Genomic DNA, 27,727 nt, shown 5'->3' with positions numbered 1-27,727 from the left:
TCATCCTTCTGGAGACAGCCGCGCTGGAAAGCAGATGAGCCAAAGAAAATTTATTTGAGGTTCTGGGCAATATTGATTTGTGTTTGTGTAGTTTATTAGTCTGCTTGAAGCACAATAAAAAGGTGCTCACTGAATGAGTCTGACTTCGGGGGGGGGGGGGGATCAGAAGTGGGATTTGGAGCCGGCTACCATCACCACCACCACCGTCATCACTGTCACCATGATGATCACCATCACCATCACCACTGCCACCACAATGACCACCGCCACCACCACACTGCTCCATTACATCTCAGAGCAGTGATGGCTGAGACAAGAAGCGAGATTTAGGCTGCACCGGTTGCAGTGTGCCAGCTGCCCGGCCACGGGCACTGGTGTAACTCCATCCTTTGCAGCTGCTCTACAGCTCTTTACACCAACCCAGTTTCTGCTTCACAACACATGGACATTAGGTATGTTTTTCAGCAGAGAAATCTGGAAAAAAAAATGCAAATAATGCTGTTGGTTCGGTTTGTTAAGAGGACAATGAAGAACCAGAAGGCTGGCAATGGGAAAAAACAGACCGTGAAGGCAAGCAGCAACATGAACGTGCCTGATGCAGGACTGAGAGACGGTGGCAGCATCTCCATGCTCCTGAGCTTGGAGCAAAGTGAGCGAACTCCAGCCCCCTGGCCAGGGAAGTCGGGAAATGGAGCTACGTGTTACACCTCCTACACGCCGCTCTGCCAGCTCGCTTCAGCCCTGTGCAGGAAATCCCCCCACAGCTTGGCTTTCAGCAGCAGCTGCCACAGCACCCTCAGAACAAGCACTGCTTTGGATGGACAAAATTTAATCATTTTTTTGCAAAGTAGATTTGGACTACCGACATGAAGTACCTCTCCTTCCCCAAACTGAGATTATTAGAAAACCCACTTAGCTTAAAAAAAAAGGGTTGAGTCCATATTTAGAAGCAGTTAATTATGAAGAAGCAATTCACACATTCCTGATGTCTCAAAATAAATTCTCTCACTTGCTTTTCCAAGCAGAGACAAGCACTCTGAAAATGGTGTCACAAACACAGTTTCACACATGTTATGTGAGCACAGGAAGTTTAAGATAAATTCAGCAACAGATCAGATGAAAGAACTTGTGCACTTGCATATCTATTTATACAGCTCCCGTGGCAAGTCCCACCCCATCGCTGCAGTATCCGGGGGCCTTGCAGCCTCTAAGATATTGCATGGTGATGGTCTACAGTGCCATCCGCTTCACCGATGGGGAGACGTGACAGGGAGGAGGGTGCAGGATGAATTCACCCGCAACACCCAGCTGACGGGCGCCCAACGGACAGTTTGGCACACCTAAGGTTGTTGCTGTGTGACCCCTTTTGCCTGACACGACTCTGCGCTGCCCGATAGCCTGGTCCTCCTGCTCCTCCTGGCCCTGCGTCCTGGCTGCTCCCCATGCTCCAGCCACAGGGTGAACCAAACCCAGCGCGGGTCCAGCTGAGAACGGCTTCTGTTCTCTGTGTTAGAAAAAATAACTCTTAAGTGAAAAGATCAATTTTGTTGATCTTGAGGAAAAAATGCTCGACTTGCTCTCCTTTGTAACTCCCGCTTTTTTCCCTGGAGATAAAAATGGAAGAATGTTTTTCTTTGGGGCAAAAAAAAAATTTAAAAAATAAATTCTAATTTGAGCAGCACTGAACGTAGCCTGACACTCTGCAGAAGCATACAAGAGCACAGAGAATTATTCTCAGAGTACTTTCTAATACTGTTACAGTTTAAGGAATCGCTGACATTGAAAGTCAGTGGCCCATTTTACACATTGCACAGCGCCTCTGACTTCATTACCTCCTGATTTTCGCTAGTACGTATGAGAAGAACCAGGCTCCAGATGTACTGCCAAGAACAAATCAATGACAAACTGAAACCACTTAGATAGTGTTAAACCACATTTATATAAAGGTCCAATCAATCCCAAGCTGATGGCAGTGGTGACTTAAAGCACTTTACTGTATGCAGGGCCCCTCACTGTACCTTGAAATGCCATGAAAAAAAACCTTTCTAAACATTTACACTGTTTAAAGTAGTGTGAAAACATCACCATTTCAGAGGCAAAGGTGGAGTCTGGCTTCTGGAAGCTTGAAAACCAAACTGCAGAGCAGGCAAGTAAGGGATAATTTGTGCATCCATCCCTACCTCTTCTTTAAAGAAGGCTATGAGAGAGAATTTGGTTGAATGTAGTTTGATTTTTATTTCACAGGTACCAAGAAAGTAAAGTCTCATCATCTGTATTTTGCCTTTTTTTTTGTGGAGGGTATCAGTGCATCCTGGACGTTGCAAAATAAAGAAGTACATAAAAGACAAAACAATTCTTCTGACCTGTCACTGCACCCCAGTTACAGTACTTACAGGGGAAAGAAAAATTTATTTTGCATCAAAGGCCTTTTCAGCAGCTCTTTACAAGCCTATTCTCTTTATAAGCAAGAAAACATATTCAGCTACAAATACATGCGATTAATTCCTTAGAGAAAACTACTTTAAAGGTTTTAATACAAAATTACATCCTTCCCGTAGGATGGTATGTTGTGGTAGAAGCAGACCATTTTGGGTATAGGTTGGAAATCCTCCCCTGTTATTAACATAGTTCTTGAAGTAATTTTTAGAAGCACATTGATTTCATCCCAGTTATGTGTCACAGAACAACTAGTAGAAATCAGCACACACCAGTGTCCTGAAATTAAGGAGAAAAAGCAAAAAGCTCACATTGCAGGCAGGACTAGGAGACTGAACACACAATTTTTGTGAGACCGTAAGTGCCATAGGAGCTCAGCCCCATTTTTTGAAGTGAGGTGCATGAGCACATGAGAATTTAATTCTTGCTGAAGGACATGGCCTTTGGGAGCCTGGGTCATTCCTGGACATGGTCTTGGGCTCTGGGCACTGATTTAGATGGACGCAGAGGTAAAGCTGCTCTCATCTGAGCTGCTGCAGCCATGAGCAACCCCAGGCTAAGCCCCTTATGCAATCCTTCCGTCACAGCCACCTCCTCGGCTTTGCTTTGATTTGCAGCTCTGAGCTTCAGGATTTAAGGACATTCGCAGCATCAGTTGCTGTGCTGGGAAACGAGCCCTGCCTGTAAAGCATAAATAATAAAGACCTGGTATGCTATTGGGCATGAAAACCCACCGAGAAAACCTGATATTATCATCATAAAGGCAAAGCCATGGAAAGGGCTAGCAAGAATGAAAGCTAATCAGTGGAAGCACAACCCCTGCAGGCAGATCATGGGGGGAGGGGGGGGGGGACAGGGAACAAGAGAGCAAGAGAAGGTCGGGCCTAAGAGCCGTGGCATGGCCACACGCATCTGCAGGGTTTGACCTCTCTCCTTCCAACCTCAGGCTCTTTTCTAACCTGAGTTAAGATCACCAGAGTGATGGAAATGGGATGAGACTCCAGTGCTTTCCTGTGCACCCACAGCGCATAGCTAATCCAGACCCAATGATGCCACATGGCTGAGGAAAAAGGTTAACACGGTGCAAAAGCATCCAAATTATGCTCTGACAGCTGTAGAAACAGGTGGGGAAGGGCTGGCTTGTTTCCTCTTGGGAGAGGGGAAAAAAACCAATCAATGATTCTCTGTCTTTGGTTTGTAAACTACAACCACCTGGACACGCACACACATGCACTCACACACAATCAGGCCCCGTCTCCCAGCTCCCGTGCGGGAGATGAAAAGCTTTGCGTTGGTTTCCTGGAGAAAAGGTTCAAAACTCAGGATTGGCAAAGCACAAGGCAGATGAGCTGGGACTGGTTAACTGTATTGGTATATAAACAGTTCGTAACAGCACGCCCATGTGCTGCCATGCACGAGAAGACCTTGACAAAAAGATGGTATCAGTGTGGTCTGATTAGTCTGAATTACATGAAACTACCATTACGTCCAAAGGGGGCACGTTTATCAGGGTGAGGGTTTTTTCATGACCGATTCGGCTATTAGGACAATTCCCCTAAAAGGCAGCAGCAGATTGGCTCTTCTTTCAGAAGAAAATGCCAAATACATGTACGTGTGTGGGAAGGGGGGAATCATTTTATCGAACTGAATCATTTTCTTACTGATACTACTTCCACTTGTGCCATTTCCTGTGACTTTGAGAAGAGTTTGAAACCGCAACGAAGAAACCCATTTCTTTTCTGTGCAGATGAGAGAATTGTGTGTCTCCTCATTTCAGTGTAAACACCAAGTTGTTTATGCCGGCTCACTCGCGTCTGCGTGAGGCTAGGGATAGGGTTCTAAGTTTCTTAAAGATGACCCAAATACACCAGTAGCTCAGCCCGCACCATGGCAGACGTCGGACACCTGCGGAGATGACAGCTATGGCCTCGGCACTGAGGTGGCAAAGACAACCCCGCAACTTCTGCGCCGTCCGAGCGCTGCCAGAATACGTGTTAGCCGACAGGCACGTTTAGGCACCGACTGTTAAACCCCCGGGTGCTGACCCGGGCACTGGGCTGGCCTCCCACCACACCCGCTAAAGCCTTTACCTCACTTTACACCATTCAGGCGACAGATCCATTTTAACCCCCCCCGCTTTCTCCCTGACCGCGCTCCGGTCACACCGCTGCGGCCTAGGCAGGGCCGTTCCCGCTGGGGCTCGGCGGCCTCTGAGGGCCCGAACCGCCTCCTACCGCTCACCCGGGCGCGGCCTCCCCGCGGGCCGGAAAATCTCCTCAGCGGCAGAGCGGCTCCCCCTACTCCCCTCAGCCCGCGAGGCGGCCGCGGCGAGGCACCACCCCCGGGCGGGCCCGGCCCGGCGCATGCTCCGCAGGCGGTCGCCGCCGCCGCCGCCGCCGTGACGGGACCGCCGCCCTGTCGCTGCCGAGCGCCCGCGGGCTTCGCTCTCTCGCCCACCGGGTCGGGTCGGCCCGGGCCGAGCCGCGCCGCCCCCCCAGCCCCGCGGGGCCGTGGCTGAGCGGGACGGACGCCCCGCGCTCGCCTCACGCCCGTCCCGCCGTCCGGCGAGGCGCGACGGAAGCGGTGAGTGGGGCCGGAGGGGGCTCCCGCGCCCGCCGGCCGGGCCCTGGGCCGAGGGGAGCCGGGGAGGGTGGTGCGGGCGGCGGGCGCGTCCCCTGAGGGAGGCTCCCGAGATGGCCGACGGCGCCGGGCGCGGGGGCGGCGCGGGGCTTCCCCCGGCGACCGCGCCGGCCCCTTCCCGGGCTCAGCGCGGCGGCCGTGCCCGGGGCCGGCGCCTGGGGTCGGGTGTGCGGTGCCGCTAGGTTCCCCTAAGCGGCGAGGGTACGGGGGACGAGCCCGTGCGGGCAGTGCCGGGCTGGGAAGGGGTTTTCGGAGCCACGTTACGGCGAGCGGCGACTCCTGCGCGGCCGCGGCGGGGGAGGCCGGGTTTTGGTGATAGGAGGAACCAGAATGAAATAACTTGGGTTCTGCCCGCTGGTGGAAATGGATGAAATTAAAAAGTACCCAGGTGCTCATGAGCGAGCTCGGACCCCCCCCCGTGAGCTTACAGGAGTCCTCGGTTTTCTTTGCAAGTGGAGCTGCTTAGATACGTTGCTGCCTTGGACTTCTGTGCAAATTAAAGGCTTGGAAAAGTTGCTTGGGTCCAGCTGTCAGTCTGGTGTCTGTTCCTCTCTTAGGGATAGAGACACTTTTTGGACATCTTTCAGCCCCCTTCTGTAGGTGCTTCTTGCCCTAAAGGTGGTGACTGCCATCATGCAGACAGGTCACCTGTTGGTTGGATATCTGTCACCCGAAAGGACAAGCAGGGATGTGGAGCAGGCAACCTGGCAGTTGGCAAGTTGCACCTACTTTCCACCTTCTCCAGACACCTAAAAGTGTAATTCTGCTTTACGTGTGTGTGTGTGAAAACAATTGCTTTGTTGTTTGGATAATCCTGTTGATTTGGGATTTTCAAAACATGTATAGAAAGCTCATACATGAGGAGCACCAGGAAACGAAAGTCTGAAGCATGTCAATCCTGCTGTTAACCATGTAGGTTGATGGCAGAAAGACAACATGGCAGTCGCTCGGTGTGGCAGGAGAGGCTGGACCCGGCTCTGTTTGAACAGACATTGAGTCTGTGCTCAGGAGGAGGATGGAGTGGTGCTGGGGAAACGTGTGGCTAATGGGGTGGCTGCTCCGACGGATTAGGGATGGGGGAGTGTATTTTGAGGCATAGAGACCTGGAGGGCAGATAAATTCAGTGCAAGAAGGTGGGGTTTTTTTTTTTTTTTGGTGGTGGGGGTTTTTTTTGGGGGGAGATGGAAATAATTCGAAGTTGCGTCAGTGTTTAAACTTAACTCTAATTAGCCCCATTTAACTCTTGCTTGTAGAAGATCCTCTGCAATTTTGTTCTTGAGCAGAATGTATGTACGCTGGTACCATTTTATCCATGGCTGCTGAAGCTCAGTATTAAGTTCAGTTTTGACCATATATGGGGAGTGGTAGGCATTTCCTCCTGGCACTTGTTTTTAAAACACACAGGAAGTTGCACCTTGATCTGGGTTTGTGCTAGGTGACACTGAGACAGGTGCTTTGAAGTACAGAGCCAGTTAAGGACATGCTGCTCACATCTGAGCAAACAACAGATCGCATCAGGCTCTTGCTGTCATTAGTGGTGTTAAAAGTTAGTGATCACAGGCAGATTTTACAAGCGTTTTTGTCAGTACGTTTTTAGTGATTCAGTTCTTAGATGTCTTACTTGTCTAAGTATCAGCAAGCTGTATGCCCCAAAGCCCAGTGGAACAGAGAATATACTATGCTCGTACAGAGCAAAACTGCAAACATTTGACCTTTGGGAAAGGTTAGGTGAAAAACTTGTAAAAAGCCAGGGCGAGTGGGTTTACATTTGCACAAGAATATAAACACAGAACTAGAACAACTTTAAACTTGTGAACCCCTGGAAGTCTCTGCACTGCAAAAATCTTTCAGAATTAATTTCAAAGTGGCCTTTTTTGAGAAGTAGATTCTGTAAATCTCGAACTGTTCAGGAATATACTGTTTCTGTATGTCCAAATTGACTTGTCTGCTCAATGAGTTTATTTAAAAAACAAATGGGAAGCAAGATCTGGAGAGAATATCTAATACAAAAGGTTTGGAAAGCAAACCTCTGTCAATTGCAAATCAAAAAGCTGAGGTGTACCTGAACAGTCACTGGACAGACTCAGTGGGTAAAATCAACATACCTTTTAAACTCATTTTTTCCTAGTCAAACAGAGTCTGCAATTTAAACTTTAAATACTTTTAAAGTTTAATACTTTAATTCTTTTACCTTACCTCTTGAGGGGCTGGAAGTAAGCCAGGGTTCTCGGTTGGACAAATAAGTGATACTAATTCTGTAAGTTTAGATGGACACTTCTGTAGTAGTGCACAGTCTTGCAAATGAAAGACTGAATTCACAGAAACCAGCTTCCCTTTTTTGTGTAGAGGGGAAAAATCTTTCCGTTTTTGTAGGCAGCATCCTGACTGTGATGGCCTGCTGTTGCGGGCAGGAAGATTTCACCTCTTTCCTGCCAAGTACGTCCCCATCCTCCCTCAGTTTGGAGGTGAAACACCTTTTTCACCTGCAGAACTGGCCTCAGGTTTCTTGGCACCTTACTGCTGCCCGACTTGGTATGAGGAAGGGAGATTCAAAATGCAGCACAAACCCAAATGGAGAACCCTTGAATCTGTACGCTACGTTGGGCACGAATTGCACAAGAGAGAGCTGCTCTGTGTTTATGTAAAGGGGAAGGTGTTTGAGTTGTTTTGAGAGGTTAAAGCTTTTACACGAAAAACCAGACCCTTACGACTGGTTTGTATTTAGATGTGAAAAGGATTGTTATGAGAACCGATGAACCAGAAAGCCTGCTGAGAAGCCAGGTTATGGAGAGAAGGCTGAGTTGGGTCTTAGTTCCTGACTCATCTCAAGTCCGACAGCAATTAAAAATGACAAAATGTTTTCTTCTGGATGATAAACTGGCAGTATTCAAGTTGTTCTTTTGTAGCCCGTCCAACAGTTTCTAATTTCTTAAAGATGGGGCATTATTCCTGTAAATGCACTCAGAGTTGCTCTAGATCTCTAAAGCACTTAAAATGCAATTAGATTTCAGGTATTGGTAATGGCAGGCACTTGCCGAATTGATAGAAAATGGCTTTTACAGTTCAAGCACATGATTCAGTCAGTTAATACTCAAAGCCCGCCTTTTGCAAAGGAAGCTTTTTCATGGACTGATACTGCTCAGTTTTGCTAGGAGGGTGAGACAAATATGCTTGAACCTCATCAAGAAGGAAAGTGGAGTCTCAAAAGAACAGCATTTTGGGTGTTTGTCAGCTAATTTATTACTCTGTCTATTGCTACAGCTTCTACACAGTACATGAAGTGGCAGATTAGGGGGAATTATTCTGCTCACTCACTTGATGTCTTTAGCATCTAAGGTCTTATGACATCTTGATGTCTTTAGCATCTAGCACTTAAGGTACCCCGTCCAGTATTTGTTTTCCCCATTCACTTGATCCTTCCAAAAAACTGAAACAATGCTAAAAAGTACTAGGTTACTGGAAAAAGAAGTTGATGATGGTTCTCTTGGGCAAATTGGTTGCAATTTCTCTTGATTGAAATTGGAAGGAGGAAGTGAAGAAGTGTGATTTAGTGGTTTTAATGTCCTGGCCTGTTGAAAACAGGTGGATTTTTAAGGAACAGGTCCTGACATTTTTCTTCATGCTGAAGGGCTTATAAAACTACAAATGTTTTTGCTGACTAGAGTAATTCTTGTTTTTTCCCTGAATTGGTTATATAAGTGTAACGTAAGCTGCATAACTCACAGAAAAACTGAGCTACAGGAAGCTGGAAGAGCAGCTTCTACTTGGAAAAGTATATTCTGTACCACTTATATTGCATATCATTACCTTTTACTGTCCTCTTGACACCATATGAGTTGTTTGATAAGTGACATGAATATGGTTCTCTGCATTTTATGTGATTATGATTACACTCCAAAACAGCTGGCCCATAAAATTGTTCCGTTAGACTTTTTTTTTTTCCCCCTGCAGGATGTGAAAGGTAAGATAGGAAATAAAGGAAAAGAACTGGAAGTCGATGGAAAAGTGGAGGATGTGTACATCATCCTGAACTATGGAGCAAGGTAGTGGTGAAAGCCTGGGAAAAAGTAAAATTGGAGTGTTTGTTTGAGGAGGAACCTACCTGCAGAGTTAAGATTCTGAACAAGTGCAGTTATAGCTACCAAGGAATACGAAAATTGTTTGTATTAGAGTAAGTGGCTTGGTGTTGCTACTGATTCTGCTTTGTCAGCGGTTCTGATAGTAAACAAACTGTCTTCCAGAAATACCAAGTCACTGTTCTGCTGTAGCTATGGAGCTCCCAAACTAGCAGCAAGGGCTTGCTAGTAAAGAACAAGCTTTTACAAGGCAACTGGCTTCAAGAAACTCATCCATCATAAATGCACATATCTGGTAGCTTAGCTCTATGAAGTATTTTGGACTTCTACTCCTTTGAAGCTGGTCTGCCACATAAAGGAGGGTCTGCTAATAAATTGAATAAATTCAGTATTTAATGCTATATTCTCTGACTTTTGAAGCATGTAGGATTTACCGTGAGTCAAGGCTTTGGTTGCCTCTGTGTGTACTGGAGGAAGGATGGGAAGGTTCACAAAAATAAGGAATCAGTCTGCAGGTGGGTAAGCATATAATGCAGCATTTGATGGGTTTAGGAGCCTTGGGATGTTTCAGTCTCGGCTGCGTCACTGGCCAGTGCCTGACTTTGTGTAAACAACGTGTTTATTCCTTCAACACATTTCTCCCCCACTCTCCCCTGGAAGTGTTGCATTCCCTCCCCAGTCTCCAAAGGCTTAATTCCCTTTGAGTGCAATCTAAGTGACAACTGCTGTTCATACTTCCAGGAGAAAACTCCTAAAGGAAACTTTGAACATTCCTCAGACTGTGGTATGCAATCTCCCTTGTTTGCAGAGTGGATCTGAGAGGGGCCCTGGCTGTCGAGGCACCTAGATGTGAATATGGTGCAAGTTTTTAGCAGTTTTGGACACCAGGTGCTGTTTAAACTGTTCTTTGAGGGTTTTTGTACCCTGTTATTTCCAGCTATTTGAAGACTGAGCAGAGTCTGGATTGCCCATCAGGTGGCCCAGTTGGAATTTAGCAGGGTATTGAAATAACTTAATTTTATTAGCGGTACTCTTAATAATTACCCTTCAATCTTGGGCATATTCTGTCAAAGTAACTTTGTTGGTCTTCCACTTCAGATCTTTTAAACTGCTTAATTTTACTGGCTGGAAGTTGAGATTGGGGTAATACTGACTCGTGCTATTTTGAACAGGAAAAAATTCCTGTTCAACCTAGGAGGTTGTACCTAGACCTACTGTGAGAGCTACCGTGCCTAAGGTTGTGCTGGAGACAGCAGTTCTTCCACTTTTGATGTCAGGAGGAAGGACAGATCTAAGCCTTCTGCTTTTTCAGATAAGGAAAATGAAGCAGACCATGCTAGATCTGTGACTTGGACAGGGGAGTGAGTGGGAAGAGGGAACACTTGCAAGAAATTTGTTTGTATGTGGACTCAGTTTTTCAGGAAATTAATTTGGCAGAACTAACTTTTGTACTCACTTTGAGAAGCTAGCAGCACAAAGAGATACATTAAACAAAAAAAAAACCCAAAACCAAAACCTTAAAAGCCTTGGCACTTGTACAGTCTAAAAAACTTCCTGTTGCTTGCCATCCATAAATACCTGTGTCTGCACTCCTCTGGATTTTACCAGAGTATAACAACAAATTCAAAGCAGTTTTTTTGTTTGTTAATTAAGAGGGGGGGGGGGGAAGAAGTATAAAGGGTACCATCTAGCTTAAGTGTTGCATTAGGCTCAGTCTTTTATATTTAAATCTGCTATTTGCATAGGTTGGATTTTTTGTCCCTAGGATTCCAAGCTCTCGCATCTTAACTCAAGCTGGTGGCCTCCTGCATGAAAAGAAAATGTGGCCACCCTCAGTTCGGAGGTTTTTGGTTGAGAACAACTATAAGCTGGCATTTGCAGTTCACTTTATATGGTTTTCTTGTACACTCAGTGTCTTTCGTGTTTACTGAAGATGCACAAGAAATAACCTTTCACTTCCTGAACGCTTCTGTATTTCACTTTTCCTCAAAGTATGGCAAAACAGATGCTAATAATTTTGAAATTGCTGGAGCCCATCTATTCAGAGAGTTTAAAAGTTCAAAAGGAACCAGAAAGTTAAATCAGCGAGCCTGACCTGTATGTATCAGCCTCTGTTGTTACCGTTTACAGCTCTGTAACCTGTGCTGGAGCACTCTGTTTTACAGGAGTTATCCTCTCCTCTGAAAACAAAAGATTACAAATTCACTGTTTGCCATTTTGCTTTTTCCTGCTATTGATTTGTGTTGTATTTGTATTAAACTGTATTTTTTTGCCTTCTTTGAATCTTCTATCCTTCTTTCCTGTTCTTAAGACTTAAGCTGAAGGAAGAGAAAGGTGCATTTGACTTCATTATTGAAGTAACAGCTGCAATTCCAAAACTTAGCGCTTGCTGCCTTCCACTGTTTCTGATGGTAAAGTCTATTCGGGTGGTCTGCAGGCTGTAATGGACACCACGTTCTTCTGAAATGGTGTTAGAACCTCCTGACTTTTCTAACTGTTTTTCTATTAGAAACATCAGTGCCTGGCTTAGGCAGAGAATGACTTAGATGTATTTTATTTGACTGTTACGTATTGATTTTTAGAAAGTCTCTTAATAACTCTGTCCCTTAAAGACAGGGAATAGTCAAGAGCTCATCCAGGTTCTGGAAAGTGCTGGTATGCTCAGAGAAAAGGAGCCTGTCCAATCCCCATTTTTTTGAAGGTTCATAACTGTTCATTGCCAAGAAAACTTCTACTTGTGTTCATGCTGCTGTATCATTGCCCTCATGAAGGGAACATAGAGGTTGTGTTTATTGATGATACAGAACAAGCCCCCGTAGCCCGATGAATGTGTTGTATGTAGATGCAAGTTGCTAGCACGAGCGTTGCCAACTGGAATTCTCACCCGGAAGCCTTTGTCTTACCACCAGCATCACCTGGAAAAACTCAGCTTGTGTTGTTTTATACCAGTATTTATTTTAGTAGTAATTCGTGGCCGTGAGAACCTTTCTTAAAAGTGTGGAATTGATCAAAACAGGAGAGCATGGGTTTGATTTCACTGTCAAAGCCACAGGTGGTAAGTGAAAGGACATATAGGGATAGCTGACTTAAAGAGCTTCATTTTACAAAAGAACAACAGCTATCTTCTGCCAAGTTAAAAAAAAAAGTCCTGTGGGTTTTACAGTCCTTTCAGCTTCCTGTACATGTGACTTACAACACGGCCAAGTTACATCTATATAAGCAAGATACATCAGCAAACAGAGGGCTCACTTTGCTTAATAAAAGGCAGCTTTTAAATTCTGAGTACTCAGTATTATGCCAGCCCAGCCTTAAACAACTGAAACCTATGATGCCAGTCATGTTAGCTTGGCTGTGTACAGGTTAACTGTTTGTCCTTTGTTGCTATTGACTGAAAGTTTACCTTGCAACATGTGGTATCTCCAGGCTTAATCACACTCTGTTCTTACAAGTTTGCTGTCGAATTAAGTGAATACTGAGCTCACATTTTTCTTAGCTTACGGTGTGCGTGTGTGGAGGGAGGAGGTAAGCAGTGCTGCCAAGGTATTGGCGAGGCCATGGTTTCACATTGTGGATCACAGCAGCTCTATCTGAAGGCACTCCTGTTGTGGCATGTCACTCCTTCGGTTGAGCAACTAGCGTGCTCTGATGGATACCTGTTCCAGCTCAGAAGACTTCTCATCAGCTCCCTCCCCTGCCTTCTGCAGGGATGTGCAAACTTGGACACTGTTGTGAAAACCCTGCCTGAGAAACAGCAGTGTGCTTCTAGGTGGAAGCAGTTTAACTTCTTCATATAGCCCAGCGTGCACAAAACTATTTTTCTCTCGGCCTGGCTTGCACCACAGCGTATGCCTATTGACGTGCTTTGTGTGTCATTTAGCATGCAGAGCAGCATTTATATAGAGCCACCCTCTTGCTCTGTATACTTGGAGAATTAATTTTATGTGACAAGGGCAGGACCTGCCAACCTATAAATCTATAGTAGGACTCTGCCTCTTTAGGGAGAGAAATCTGGATCACGCGTTACCTTCGCCTCTGCTATGCTGGCACAACCCCATTGCGTGCCTTGAGATTGTTTCATGCTTTCTCTGATGAACAAATTCCTTAAGACTTTTTCAATCCATTATGTCTTTGTTACTTAACTGCTTGATAAAGTTTAATTAGCAGTTAATGTAACCTGCTACGCTTGTTTGCGTACATATACGCTGCTAACTCCTGTTTGTCTTTAGAGTTCCACGCAGGTTCATTTTTGCACGGACAAATCGGTGCATATCAGTGAAGTCAAGTAATTACATACAGAACTTGATTCGTCCCAAGCTTTGTGGTGAGTTCAGCCTTTAAAATACAGCTGAAATGCAAACTGCTGTCTCTTCCTGATAATTTTGCTGAAGCTGGCAAAGGCTGTTGTTAGAACTGCAACTTTTTTGCATAGCTCCAGCTGGAAATAATTTACCACACATTTCAGCTCACATTTTTAAAACAATTTAATCAGTGCTAGTTCTGCATTTAAGGCGAAGGCAGCTTGCACACATGCACACCAGCGCTTGAGAGGTACCATCCCCCAGGTACTTACTGCTCCCTTTCTGTTGGAAGGTACTGTCCTCCTCCCCACAGCTGAACCAAGTACGCTTCCTTTTTTTGCCAGCAAAGACTGGTAACCACCAGTAAAACAGTAACATCTTCATCTGGCTCTGCTGCCTGTACAAAGGGTGTACATCCGCTCACAGCTGAATTAATTTTAGAAATGTTTAGGGTATGTGCTAATAACTGAATTATGCTTTAAAAGAAAATCTTCTTTCTTAGATACCTTTTAAAAGTTTTTAAAAGCACTGGAGATCAGCTTTCCCAGACCATTTCAATGTGTTTGTTTTTCAAAACCTATTGTTACTCAGTTTAAGGAACAGGGAAAGTTGAGAGTAGTTTAGTTAGCAGGCAAGACTGACGTAATGATCCTAATCTTGTAAACAAATACACACTTATGGTCCTACAAAGCTATTCTACTGGTTTTAGTGGGGCATCTCCTGGTGTGTACTCATAGAGAGGGCACAGCGTACAAACACTTAACATATAATTTGCTGAGCCCCAACCAAAGGCTTAAGAAGCAGCTTAATCTGTTTTATCTCTGTGTTAATAGAGATTTAATTTTTCAGGACTTCCTTAAGAACAGTTTGATTCTAAAGTGTAGGTAATATGGCATAGTTCTGCAGAGCAGCAAGCAGTCTATTCCATGAACCATCCCATTATAAAATGTGCTAAAATGGGGTAGTTCCCTTTCCCCCATCTGTCTCGGTCTAATCCATAATTAGGGATGAGCTATAAAATGTCTTTTAAAGGGGTAGGAGGAGAAGGTACCTTATTGGGAATTTGACCTGAGAAGCCAAACTGTGGAGAAGCCTAGCGTGATGGGTGTTCTTCAGTAGTAAGCATTCTGCAATAAGCTGATGACTTAGAAATGCTGTTGTAGAGTTCTGTCTTGATTTTACAGACTGAGTCCCGCATCAAGTTTTCTTAGTTTACAGCTGAGTTATATCTTCCTGGTTTGATTTGCATTTCATTTTGTTCATTTCCAGAAGCTGTGACCTTAAAAAATTACCTAGTGTATTTTTATGTGTGAGCACTGGTAATGGGGGGGGGGAGGGAGGAGGGGCTCAGTCCAATTAATTAATTTCGCAATAATTCTGTGCTCTTTCTTTTTCATATTATGATTTTATAGATGTGATCTTGCTCTAAGTCAAAGGCACTGGATTTAGGCAAAGAAAAATCATAATTTGATCTTAATTTGTTTTTTATAAGGCAAAATGTCATCTCGTGCTTAAGAAAATATGCTTAAGAAAACAAATGTTACTTTTAATTTGTACACCAAACAGTTCTTTCATGATTAAGCGGCTGGAGCATCTTTCATGTAAGACTTTAGTACTGTGAGGGTGGTCTAACACTGGACCAGGCTGCCCAGAGGTGTTGTGGAGTCTCTATCTGCGGAGAGATTAACCACCCAACTGGGGACATCCCAGGAAGCCTGCTCCAGCTGCCCTTGCCTGGGCAGGGCTTGGAGCAGGTGATCTCAAGAGGTTCCTTCCCACCTGAGCCATTCTGTGACATGGAAGTTGTGGTTTAATAAAATTAACACCTTGATATGTCCATTTTTAATTTAATTCTGTAGTTGGATTTATTGCCAGATTAAGTTTGTGTGTTTCAGTCCTCTAAAAAAACCAAGTAAATGATGATAACTAGTAAGGAATGGCTTGTTATTGGAATATCTGGTATGCTTATTCTGTTTCCCTTGCCACATCTGTTTGCTCTCTTGTTACAGTAAACAGAAAAGCATCTACAAGATTTAAAAATGGTGGTTTTGGCTTCTGTAATTCTCAATTAAGCTTTCATCATTCCTAGCCAAAATGACAGGGTGGCTCTTTCAGAGTTTTTGTCAAAAGTATTTTTCAGGAGTCTAGGTTAAGTATGTGAGGATAACTAGTGAAAACAAAGTTTAAAGCAGCCTAAATGAAATTCTTTGCCCTGATTTCAGTGACTTCTGGTCACAATCCATTAGTTCTCAAAATTTCTTGAGGAGGAAAAAAAAAGTGGTCTAGTATTTGTGATGTTTAAAACAAGTCAAGTCTATTATCATCAAAGAAAAAAATATAGAGCAGTCTTTCTGAATCTTTCTTGAATCTGTAGGTGTACTTTGGCTTCCTTGTTATGAATAGTAAGGAAATAGTGGCATGCAGATTTCTCTCTCTTTGCAGATGTTAGGAATTGAATGCTGCTCACAGTGATTATTCCATACCATTTACGTCATGCTCAGGTACCACACTATCCAATACAACCTCATTAAGCTCCCCCCCCCCCCCCATATAATACGCAGATATAATTCCTTTAGTCTATGGACCACCCCTATGAAACGTCTGTAAAATGTCCACAAAACGTCCACTGAGTTAATTTAGTCCATGACTTTGGGCTCCCTCTGTTATGGTGGTCACTCAGGACAGGAGACGTGGTGTGTTGTGTGGAGTTATTGGGCACCAAAGCCAGCTCAGGTCTGGTCACTGCTGCACTTGCACTGCTTCTTGTAAGGCATTCTTGCAAGGCACCTCCATTGGTTCAGGTGGTTCCTGCTATAGTAATTCCTGTAACATGCAACTCAGATCATGGGTTACAACAATTTAAAGGTACATCCATCACAGTCTCCACACCTGGTCCCTTTGGGCCAGGTTATAGGGTGTAACATTGCAATGAACTCCTCCCCTTGCTCCTAGCCTGGCTAGCAGCAAGGGGTTCTTGCTATAGTAATTCCCGTAACATGCAACTCAAATTCTGGGTTACAACAATTTAAAAGTATTTCCATTACAATCTCCACCCCTGGTCCCTTTGGACCAGACCATCTGGTTTAACATTGCAATGAACTTCTCCCTTTGCCCCGGCTCCAGCTTGGACTTATCCACAGACTGCAGTCCTTTAGGGGTGTACCTGCTCCAAGTGGAGCCTTATCTATGAGCCACAGTCTCTCCAGGGGTATACCTGCTGCGGCATAGGCTTATCTGCAGCCACAGTCACTTTGAGGTGCACCTGTTCCAGCGTAGCCTTCTCCATGGGCCACCATGCCTTCAGAGATAGACCTGCTCCAGCGTGGCCTTGCCCACAGCCGCAGTCCCTTCAGAAGTAAACCTGTTCCAACATGGCCTTACCCATGGCTGCAGTCCCTCCAGGGGTGTACCTGCTCTGTTGAGGGCTTATCCATGGCCACACGCTTTGAGGTGCTCCAGCATGACCTCATGCACAGCCACTGATGCTTCAGGGTGTACCTGCTGCAGCATGGACTTACCCATAGCCACAGATGCCTGGAGGTGTACCTTCTCCAGTGTGGACTTATCCTTGGGCCACAGTCCCTTCAGAGGTATACCTGCTGGGGCACAGACATAACCACAGCCACAGATGCTTCAAGATGTACCTGCTCTGGTGTGGACTTATGCATGGCTGCAGACACTCCAGGGTGTCCTGCTCCCACGTGGACTCATCCACAGGTCACAGTCCCTTTGACCCAAGTTCATACTGGACTTACAGCTTGTCCAGTACAGCAGCACAGAAACAGCAGCGATGCCCTGGCCATCTGCCAGCCCAGGCGCATCACCGTTGCTGTTATCAAAGTGTTCCCAGGCACAGCAGAGTCAGATGATCAGCAGTACAGCAAGCAGCAAAAGCAAAAAGCAGCCACTAACGAGCGCTAGACTCTAATATACAGTAAGGCAAGCAAGCCCCATGGCACGCACGGAAGCCTGCCGATTAATAGCTGAACATGACAGCAGCTATAAATTTCATCTAGCACATTCCAGTCAAACCTGTTGTCATCTCAAACCCTTCGAGCCCTGTGTTGGGCACCAAAAAGGACTGTCGTGGTTTAACCCTAGCCACAACCAAGCCCCACCCAGCCACTCGCTCACTCCCCCCTGGTGGGATGGGGGAGAGAATCAGAAGAGTAAAAGTGAGAAAACTCGTGGGTTGAGATAAAGACGGTTTAATAGGTAAAGCAAAAGCTGCACATGCAAGCAAAGCAAAACAAGGAATTCATTCGCTCCTTCCCATGGGCAGGCAGGTGTTCAGCCATCTCCAGGAAAGAAGGGCTCCATGACATGTAACGGTGACTTGGGAAGACAAACGCCATCACTCCAAATGTCCCCCCCTTCCTTCTTCTTCCCCCAGCTTTATATGCTGAGCATGACGCCGTATGGTATGGAATAGCCCTTTGGGCAGTTGGGGTCAGTTGTCCTGGCTGTATCCCCTCGCAACTTCTCGTGCACCCCCAGCCTCCTTGCTGGTGGGGGGGTGAGGAGCAGAAAAGGCCCTGACTGTGTGTAAGCACTGCTCAGCAGTAATGAAAACATCCCTGTGTGATCAACGCTGTTCCCAGAACAAGTCCAAAATACAGCACCATACTAGCTACTGTGAAGAAAATTAACTCTATCCCAGCCACAACCAGCACAGAAGCCAATGGATGCTGAGAGTCAGCTTTCCGGTGGCTTCGTAAGAAAACAGAATGAGAAGTCTGAGGTTCTCATGACTGTATGTGTTGTGCATTTAAAAAAAAAACCAAACAAATTCTGCATGAGCCCTTTTGACAAGCATTATCGAGAACCTCTTTTTCTGCTCAAGAGCCTGTTTGAGAGGAGCAGAGCGGCACCGATTGGAACGGGGTGGTGTGAACATCCTCGTTCCATGTGGGTAAAGATCCTGCCAGAGCAGAAACTTAAATATATCTCCAAAGATGATCTCCCATCCTGAGTGCTGGCATAAGACACATTTTGAAGTGTTTTTCCAAGTGTTTTCCAAAATGTATCACACTTGGAGAAATTGTGGGGAACGCTGAAATCCCCTCTTCCCCCCCCACTTTATGCTCAGAAGCCTGCGAGGACGGAGTACTGCTGTCACATTGTTGGCTGGCTTTGAGTGTGATCTGTGTAATCCTCGGGACACTCGAGAAATCGTGCCAGGACAGCGTTCAGGGAGATACAAAGGTGATGTTCACTGGGTGGTTTGTTGTGTATTGTGGTGTTAGTCATCGTGATCCACAGAAATGGAAGTGGCAAGTTCTGCACTGCTGACTTGTTGAATGTCTGTAGACCAACAGCGCACTGGGTTTTTTTGAGTTTATTTCCCCTTAAAAATGAGGGAAATACAATTTTTTTTTTCCTATTTTTGTAGAAAGACTGTGTCTAGAATGGTATAGAGAAATGCAGTAGACTGTTTTTAACTGCAAGTAACCTTGCACATTAAAGATAGCCACTGCATGTGCACAGAAGTCACATAAAAAGAAGTCACATTTATGATTTCTGCTAAAGTACAATTGTACGTGTACAATGTGCGTTTAGCCATTTGAGAAAATGAAGCGATTTTACTTCGCAATATCAAAGTAAACATCAAGGCAGACATTCAGCTGGGTTACAGCCAGATTTCTGGGTTGTAGGATACAGGGAAAGATTTTGGTTAGTTGTTTAAAAACAGGGTATTTCCTCTCTGTGAAGTTCATATGATATTTCTCAGATTGCTTAAGAAAACTGCTGGAGGGGTGATACATCCAAGTTCCTACAGGAATTACAAATAATAATAATTAAAAAAAAAGTTTGTAGAGATCACTTGTAACTAACTTCTGTGAGTTTTCTCTGAAGTTTCTAGTTAATCTTTCAAGACAAGAGATCTGCTTAATGTAACTAGTATTTGTTTAGTGTTTACTAAAATACTCTTTCCCTTTAAAAGAAAACTTTCCAGATTTTAGAACAGTGTGTTAGGTTACAAATCAATAGATTTTTTGACTGGTCTGAAACTAGTCCAGCATTATGATTCTTTCAATGTGTTGATGCATTTTGAGTCGGTTTTTCATGGGATAACAGCTGTCTGGCAATTACACTGACTTAGGGCAGTGGTTTGGAGTGAAGCTTCTCGTCTCCCTGAAATGCACGGGGCTTCTGTAAATGATGAGGAATGCCTGATGTGGTATCGCTAGTTTTTGTAGAGGCTGAACAGTTAAGGCTGGGGATATTTGTATGTTAGGATAAACCAGCAATGGAATGAAAGTGGAAGGAGGTTTTGTTGTTAAGATTCCTGCACTTTAACTTGCAACTAAATTTCTAAGTTGCTTTTAAGGACAGAAAAAAGGAAGTACTTTTATGGTTAAGAGTATTTAGAGCTAAGGCTTAAGTAGCCATCTTAGACTGCTGAGCTAACAGGCTGTGTACTTGGGAGTTAGTGTATGCACAGTGCACTTTCTGGTTTTATTTTTCATTATTTTCTACAGAAGTGCATGTGCTTTGACAGACAGATTGCGCCCCAAAGCTTCTTTTCTCTAAGTATTGTTTGTAGGAAGTATTGCCCACTACAGTTAAATATTTATTGCCCAGAATAGCTGCACTGTGGTGTTTGCAAATTGTCTGGCTGCAGACCTGGAGCAAAGCATGAAATGCCCAGCTGGTTTTTAAAAGTTCCTTTTCTCCATAGTTTTTAGTTTTGAAATCCAGGCTTTGGAATTGTAGTTGTAAAACATCCAATTTCATCACAGTGTATAAACAGGGGAGAGGTGTGATTTAAAGTTCCTCAGACTTGCCTCTCTCCTTCTCTTCGTTTTTCCCTCAGCTTTTCCTAACTTCCTGGCAGTGAGGTTTCATGGGAGGACCTCGCCGGTAGCCCTTCCTTTTTAGCTGTATTCACTCTTCTGTGTTTTCTCATTCGTAGAAGTGTGAAAAGGAGTACACGGTGTGTGAAGCTACTTTCTCTGTTTAGTTGAAGTTAGAACCGAGTCTTTGTGGCAAAATAATTGATTTTAAGTTTACCCTCCCCCCAAAATTCAGAAGATTTTGTGTCTCATGGTCTCTTAAACGCAAAATATATTGTTAGTTCTGGTATCAAGTTCAAAAGGGGAAATATGAAACCCCAATTCTAGAGCACAGTTCCTGTTTTTCTGACTTGACAGTTTGAGCTCGGACTTTATTACTGCTAGTTTTTGTTAGTTTTGGAAGCAGGCAAACGCTGTTTAATAGTTAAGCAAGTGGGTCAGTCTGGGCATAATGTTTATCTATCTTCTCTTTCTTCCAAGTTATGCTGAAAACATCCCCCAAACTAGTCATGTTATGCTTTTCCTGGCAAAGAGGAGCAGAAAGTGATAATTTTTAGGGCTGGCACAACATAATATAGGGAAGAAGTTACTATGAATAATTCATGCAAAAGATACCTAATAAAGTAGTGCAAATATAGCACTCAATAACTTGGGACTTCCCTAAAATATAAAATACTTTTCTTAGAGGTTTCAGGTTAGTGATTCTCCTCCTGCATTTTCTTTTCCCTTGATGTCCAAAAAAGCCACTTAACCCCCTAAGAAACATACTGTTGCTATTTTGTCAGTGAGCATTGACGATGTAATAAAAACTTGACATAACTTGTGATGGATATATATGGTGATTAACTATATCATGTTGCTTTGCTACCACTGGCCTCTCTCTCTTCTTCCCTTTGTCATTTTCTTTATGATCTCTTTTAAGGCATGAGTGTCAAAATTAAGTTATTTGGGTCAGGGGATATTACTGCAAATCTGGGAAAGACTTTGGTATATATGATTTTTAAGCACATAAATAGTTCTGGAGCACTACTTATGTATATAAAATATACAGGATCACATATTGCCACCTATAGTATATATGTAGTATTAAACAATTGTAATTGATATCTGATTAGCTTGATTAGTCTTGATTAAATTGTACATCTATTATGAAGGTTTTGTAATGGCTTTTCCATTCTCCTCTAATGTTTTGATCATAAATGTACAGTCGAAGTATAAAAGTTACGAACTTAACTATGTGGAAATTCCCTATATGTGACCACTAGTTCCTGTAAACTCCAGTAAATAAGACTACAACTTGCGTTAGAAGGGTTTTTCTCTGATTTTTTTGGGTGGTTTGAACAAAGAACAGTAGAGATAGTGCATTCAGAAAGCCAGTCTACACAAGTTGAGGATTTCTAGGAGGGTGATCTTGTTAGAGGGTGACTCAGTAACTCAGTGTGGCTGCAGCTGGGAGGGAGAGGGGGTAAGAAAGTATTTTTTGAAGCGAAATGCTTGGTAATTGCCCATCGAACTTTTTGAGAGTGATTTAAGCATGACAACTCCTTAATTTCTAGTCCTTTTTAATGTTGGCTTTCAGTCCCTTTGTAGTGTAATCCTGTGAATCATTTACTTAGAAATGATCATTGAAAGTTGAAAGAAAGTGTAGAAAATTCTGATGACACTTCAGTTGTGAGTATTGACATACATGACCCCTCTGTCCCGGAGGTCCCGATATCGGCAGTGGTGGTGTTCAGTACGTGAAGTAAGAGATGTTACAGCCAGCACTGGGAAAGTAGATACTGCAGGAGGTACTTGGGGTGACTCATACACGTTTGAGTCAGTGCTAAAAGCGATTGAACAAGAGTGTCCCTGCTTAGCTATTTTTAATATTTGCTTACTCACATTTACTGTACTAAGCTCTTTACAGGAAAGGTAGTTGAAAGCTCTAGTAAGGTCTTAAAGCCACTTTTCATGGCAACAGCTTATTTTATTGATTTGGAGTGATGTCTTCCGTCCTGCCTTTTCTGGGATTTTTAGGTCTTAGCATAATTCTTGTTCTGCTTGATGCTTCCAGAAGTACTGCAGTCCAGTATTCACAGCATCGCACCTAGACCTGCACGGATAAATTAGCACCGAGGCCAGAGCTTACAGGCAGATCAGCAGTGGCACAGCTGAAGTGGTGAGGAGGGGTGGTGATGGGTAGCTTGGTAGTACCTAGAGGTGCTTTTCTAAAACCTCACGAGGTGGAAGTCTGTTTCATAAGGGACGTGATTTAATATATTAAAAAAATATTCCCAGATTTTAGCCACAATGAATATACAAGTCACAGCTTTTCTGTTGTAAAACCCTGCTTGCAATTTACATAATCCTTAGAGTGCTGCCCTTCCCAGGACAGCAGCATCTTCAGCTCGTGGAGCTCTGATGACGAGTAGGGTGCAGCCCGGGCTCCCTTCTTTACAGATACGGATATTCTCTTCTTTACAGATGTTGACAGCTGTATTTGCAGGAGGAAGAAGTTTAGGAGGTTGCTTAGGGTGCGCATATGTGTCATGAAGTTCAGCGGTGGCTTCCTGTTTACTGCTGCGGAGTGAAGATTTGGGTTCAGGCCAGAGAAGGTGCAAGAGTGCGGCTTGTGGATTTGCTGTTACACAGGTCTGTCCCTGCCTCTCCCCGACCCTCCCCATCACTTGGCAAGGTGTTGCAGCAATGACCGTAGCCATGGGTTGGGGTGTTTGCTGCGGAGCAGTGGTGGAACCGATGTGCTGGATGGAAGTTGCTTTCTTTTCTTGCCACTGAAAATACTTCCCAGCGCACAGCAAAGTTTCTTGAGCTTCGTGTTGGCACTGGAGCTGGGGAGGGAGGCTGGGTCACAGTTCTTCAGATCGGAGACTCTTTGGCTGAGTGTGGATAAACTAGGCCTGCTCGGGCCATTGAAGCCAAGATAACTTTTGTTATCAGCCTCTTGGGAAGAAAGGCTGACCTGTGGCATGTACAGCTAGTATCTTGGGACTCATCAGTGGGGGAGAGCAAAGCAAGGCACGATAGTTTGTTGGTGTTGAGTCACAGCAGCGGTGTAATGATCCTGCATCCAAAGCTGCTGTTGGGAGAAAGGCATCAGAAGAGAGGGAGGGAGAGCTGCAGCTAAGCAATGTCTGCTGCTATGTGCTTCTAGAGAACCGAAATAAAGTTATACCTGGACTGAAACGTGAACTGGCCATAAACTTTTATGAAACTGCTCTTGGCCAAAACTGGAAATCGAGAAACAGTGAGCTACTATAGATTTTTAGAATATAAAAACACTAGTGGGAATGCAGCTAGCCTCCTGAAAAACGTAAAAGTTTATATTCCTCCTGTAATTTTTGACTTTGGACAGACCTTATAGTTGTGCTATGAAGAATACCACTCGGTACTCTGAAATATAGAGTATATTTTACTCAGACTTTTTTTTTTCAGCTTTCATACATTGTATAAGACTCATAGGAGGGTGATTTTGTTGTTAAAGGGAAGACCACCAAGTTACCAGACAGCAACTGCAGAAATAGGACAAGCAAATGTTCTCTAAAAAGATGAATCGGTGAACTGTAAATAAACATGAGATGATTCAACCCTATCAGAATTTTGTAGCAGAGTTAAATTGGATAGGTAAACTGGAAGAGGTGTAAGACTTTCTAGGCAGAAAAGTACTTAGACTGACAGGTTGAAATTGTTGTACAGGGTGAGATCCTGTGCATTGCCACACCTCTATGTCAGATGCTAAGCGTAGTAGAGTCTGTCCGGGTATGGATGAGTGTAAAGGGCAGCTTTAGTCATTCTGGGACCATACAGTCAACGATAGGATAATTGTGCAATCTACAGTACAAACTCAAATCCGTAACCCAAACAGGACTCCCTAAGAAAAGAAAAACAAAGTCCCACTGCTCACCGTTGTACACTAAAGCCACTGACATGTCTTACCACCTTTGAACCACTGTTGGCACAACTCTTAAGGGTAAACATGTAAAATCTACTCCTATTTAGCTGGTTAGTTAAAAATAGTATATGTATTTGTCCAAGAGATTGAATGAATTGAGTGTAAATATTTAGTTTGCTTGACAGGGCGATACTGGGATATAGTTCATAGTTGACAAAAGACTCACACCAGCAGTTCTCTTAATTGTAGCAAGTACACCATGTCAAGCCATAGCATTCACAATTAAATTGGGTAGTGGAAATTCAGTAGAGACAGCAGAGAACTTGCTGAAAATGATTGTTAGAACTTCAGTTGGTTGAGAAAAATCCGTAATTACTGATATGGTGTCTTGAAACACTGTACTGCATTGCTCAGATTGTCAGTTGAGGTATGTGCAAGCTGGGGAAATGCTTATGTCTGCGTTAATAGGTGATGGTGGAGGAGTGGACTGGATTTACAGGTTCCTTCTCAGCCCCATATTCCTGCAGAACAAGCTGCTTGTGGCAAAGTCTGCCTGCGCTTAAACACTGAATTGTCAGTTACTTTAGTTGTCTCAGGAGATAAAACTGATACTAGAAGAATATCAGGGTGTTCCTCTATTTCAGGCAGAAAACAACTGTTAGGTAGGACGTTAACTGCAGGAGTTGGCAGCCTGGTCTTCATAACATCACAGCTATCCCATATTCTGAAGTCCTGTAGGAGAATCAGTATGAAACCACGAAGGAGTGTGCTGGCTTAGTATCCAGAGGACAGCTGAGATGTGACTGACACCATGTTTGCATTGAAAGGAGCATTTGATGACTCTACATGTGTGTGTACACACTTAAGTGAAAAAGCAGCAAGCACCATCTGTAGGGTTGGACACAGGAGGCCAAAACAGTTAGCTGAGGAGGAGCATCCAACCCTATAATTGGACAGCTACCACGGTTCAGATTCTGCTTTTTGGTCACCAAAGGGAGGCACAAGGATCCTTGTTATTTGGCAGAGCTCGAGTTGTCTACTCAGACAACTTTCTAAATAGCTTCATTTGGCTTTCACTGATTGGCTTCCTTTGTTTCAAGTGGCTTCTGCCAATTTACTTGTGTTTGATGATTTTGAGGAAGAAAAGAGCCTGCAGCTGTGAAAAATGATGATGTTTTTTCCAGTTTCAGCTCTTTGTCACAGTTGGGATCAGAAAAAAAAGGATTTAGGGTAGATCTGTAGAGATTTCTTTAGGACCCTTAACAGGTGATATTTAGGGCTTACCTCCTCTTTTTAAAGTAAGCTGGGCAATATAAGGATTCATTAAAGCCTGAGAATATAAAAATAATTGCAAGCAAACTGAAGTATATCCTAGGGGAGAGTCCGTTCATCCAGCTTTTGAATCTCCAGTCTAAAGAGACAGGCTTAGATGCAGATGTCTGAGATCCCTTCTCAGTCAAAGCAAAGACTTGGAAACCTTATCCGACCTACTTCAGATTTCTGTTTCAGGGTAAGATAAAACGCATCTTGGACTTAACTGTCTAGACTGACAATGAGAGGAGCATACAGTGTCTAGCTGAAAGGCAGATGTCTGCATTTAGCCAGATGTATGGGAAACAGGGCAACGTGCAAGTATTGCCAGGGTCCCCTCTCATCTCTGGCTGGGAAACCTGTTTTGAACACAGTTTCTTTCTTAACAAACTACCTGAGACCGAGGTGAGTAAAGGTCAGCGCAAACTCATTTTTCAGCTGTTACCCATACTGCTCATTTGTGGAAGAAGAAGTGTAACTGTGCTTGGCTTTTTGAAGAGAAAAGATGAGCCCCTACTTCATTGCTTTTCAGGCAGAGGCTAAAAATAAACCAGTTACAAGTTTTATCACTGTGATCCTTTTTTGCTAAAGGTCGTTCTCCGTACTCTTCTGTTTTCCACACACTTGCAGCCACCCCTGGCTGGCCTTTGGGTTGCGTGAAATGAAGCACAAGAAGTCCTTGGTGGTAAGGCTGCAGCATCTAGCACAGCAGTCCTTGCGGGGACCTTGCGGATGGGCTGACCTGCTGCCTGCCCTGAGAGGCTCTGGCCTTGGTGAAGTGGTGAGGAGAGCAGAAAATAAGGAGAAAATCAGTCCATAAAATGAACTGAATGGGCTTAGAAGAGGGACTTCAGTGTTGTGTCTCATTGTGCTTCAGACAAGCCAATTAACTAGTCACAGTTCCTTCCTCTGACTAATAGGGATAAATGTGTTTACAGCTAACTAATACAGGTGTACTCTTTATTAGTCGATAATAAAAAGTAATTACTATGTGTGTTTATCCCAACAGATGGGCAATAAAGAACTGTATTTCCCACTCCTATTGAAAATTATGTCTCAACAGCAGTAAATCTTTCTCATCTCCAGTCATACACATACTTTGAAAAGTACACACAGGTATGAGCATGGCAGTGGATACGTACTGCACTGTTGAGAAGCAGTTGCTTAAGTTAAAAGTTAAAAAATACGATTAGCTTCAAATAGCAGTGTCAGAACTTGACTTTGGTTTTCCTTTCTGAGGGCTGGTCTTCCTTGTAATCTCTGTCATGCTGGTGGGAGCTGGTAGGAAATGCCAGTTACATGCATTTAATGGAGCAGTGCAGTGTGAAAAAGCAGTTGTCAGGCTGCCGGTGCGGTGCTGCCTTGACCCCTTCTGCCATCTCCTGAACGCCCATCCCTGGTGCAACCCCGTGAGTGCGGTTCAGTGAGATTTCACTCGAGCCAAAGAAAACCCCACCAAAGGGTGGGTAACAGCCAAATGGGCCTTGTGAGTTTGTTTCAGCATGCACAGATAACAAAATACAGTGTCTGGAAAATGACATTAGGACCCGTTAGCTAAAATGACAGTGAACTATCTGCAAAGACCATTCCTGTTCTGAAGCCCACCCACTCATATGCGTGCTGACCTCTACATCCAGCCTTTGCCTTTCAGAAGAGCTCTAAAAGCAAATGCAATCTTTGAGCCACTTTGTGGTCCTCACAGTTTGGTGAGCGGATCCTCTGTGAGCACGCAGCTCTCTTGTCCCACGTACGAGTCCTGTCCCCAGGTGTCACTCGTGGAGGTGGAGGTGGGACTGTCAGAGGCCTCTTCTTTTGGTTAGCTGGTTTTTAACGTGAAGTGCTAAGCTGGTTACTCTCCTCCAGCTTTCCTAAACTTAGAACATTTTTTTCACTACACAGTGAACCAGTGTAGTCCAATAATTTTCCATGGGAACTTTTTGGGTTGGAAAACTCCATATTGTTCACTTTCCATTGAACATGTCTCTTGTGCACCTACGTGGCTAAATCTAGATTTTTTTTTTTAGGCATACTGTTTATTGGAACATTAATTAACCTGAATGCTTTCAGTTTTTCAGTAATAGCTCCTCCTTGCTACACCTACCACCATTAGAACATTTACCCTCAATTTGTCGACTGCTTTAGCACTAGTGAGCACAGTAATACACCTCTTATTTGCAGACATGGTGACTGCCATTCCCTGTAGTGAGAAGAGTGAAGCACAGTGGCTGAGAAAGCAAAAGCTTCTTCAAAATATAGTAGTTAATAGGTATAGTAAGG

General features: G+C 44.1%; 1 protein-coding gene and 1 long non-coding RNA gene across 2 annotated transcripts in view; one reads left to right on the top strand and one right to left on the bottom strand.

Annotated features, from left to right (window-relative positions):
* Positions 1-2,222: 2,222 nt before the first annotated feature.
* LOC142412049 (uncharacterized) lies at positions 2,223-4,530 on the bottom strand. The gene is made up of 3 exons (XR_012776351.1): positions 4,098-4,530; positions 3,396-3,496; positions 2,223-3,117 (listed from the first exon to the last, which is right to left on the bottom strand). It is a non-coding gene; the product is annotated as an uncharacterized LOC142412049 (long non-coding RNA).
* Positions 4,531-4,815: 285 nt separating this feature from the next.
* JAK1 (Janus kinase 1) overlaps positions 4,816-27,727 on the top strand; it is a 67,274-nt gene continuing 44,362 nt past the window's right edge. The window contains exon 1 of the mRNA XM_075508917.1: positions 4,816-5,019. The gene's annotated coding sequence lies outside the window, so the exon portion shown is untranslated. The remainder of the gene's footprint in view (positions 5,020-27,727) is intronic.

This window comes from Mycteria americana, chromosome 7, assembly GCF_035582795.1.
Source record: "Mycteria americana isolate JAX WOST 10 ecotype Jacksonville Zoo and Gardens chromosome 7, USCA_MyAme_1.0, whole genome shotgun sequence".
Taxonomy (NCBI): domain Eukaryota; kingdom Metazoa; phylum Chordata; class Aves; order Ciconiiformes; family Ciconiidae; genus Mycteria; species Mycteria americana.
Note: the sequence above shows the minus strand (reverse complement) of the source record. Positions and strands in the feature narration are given on the sequence as shown.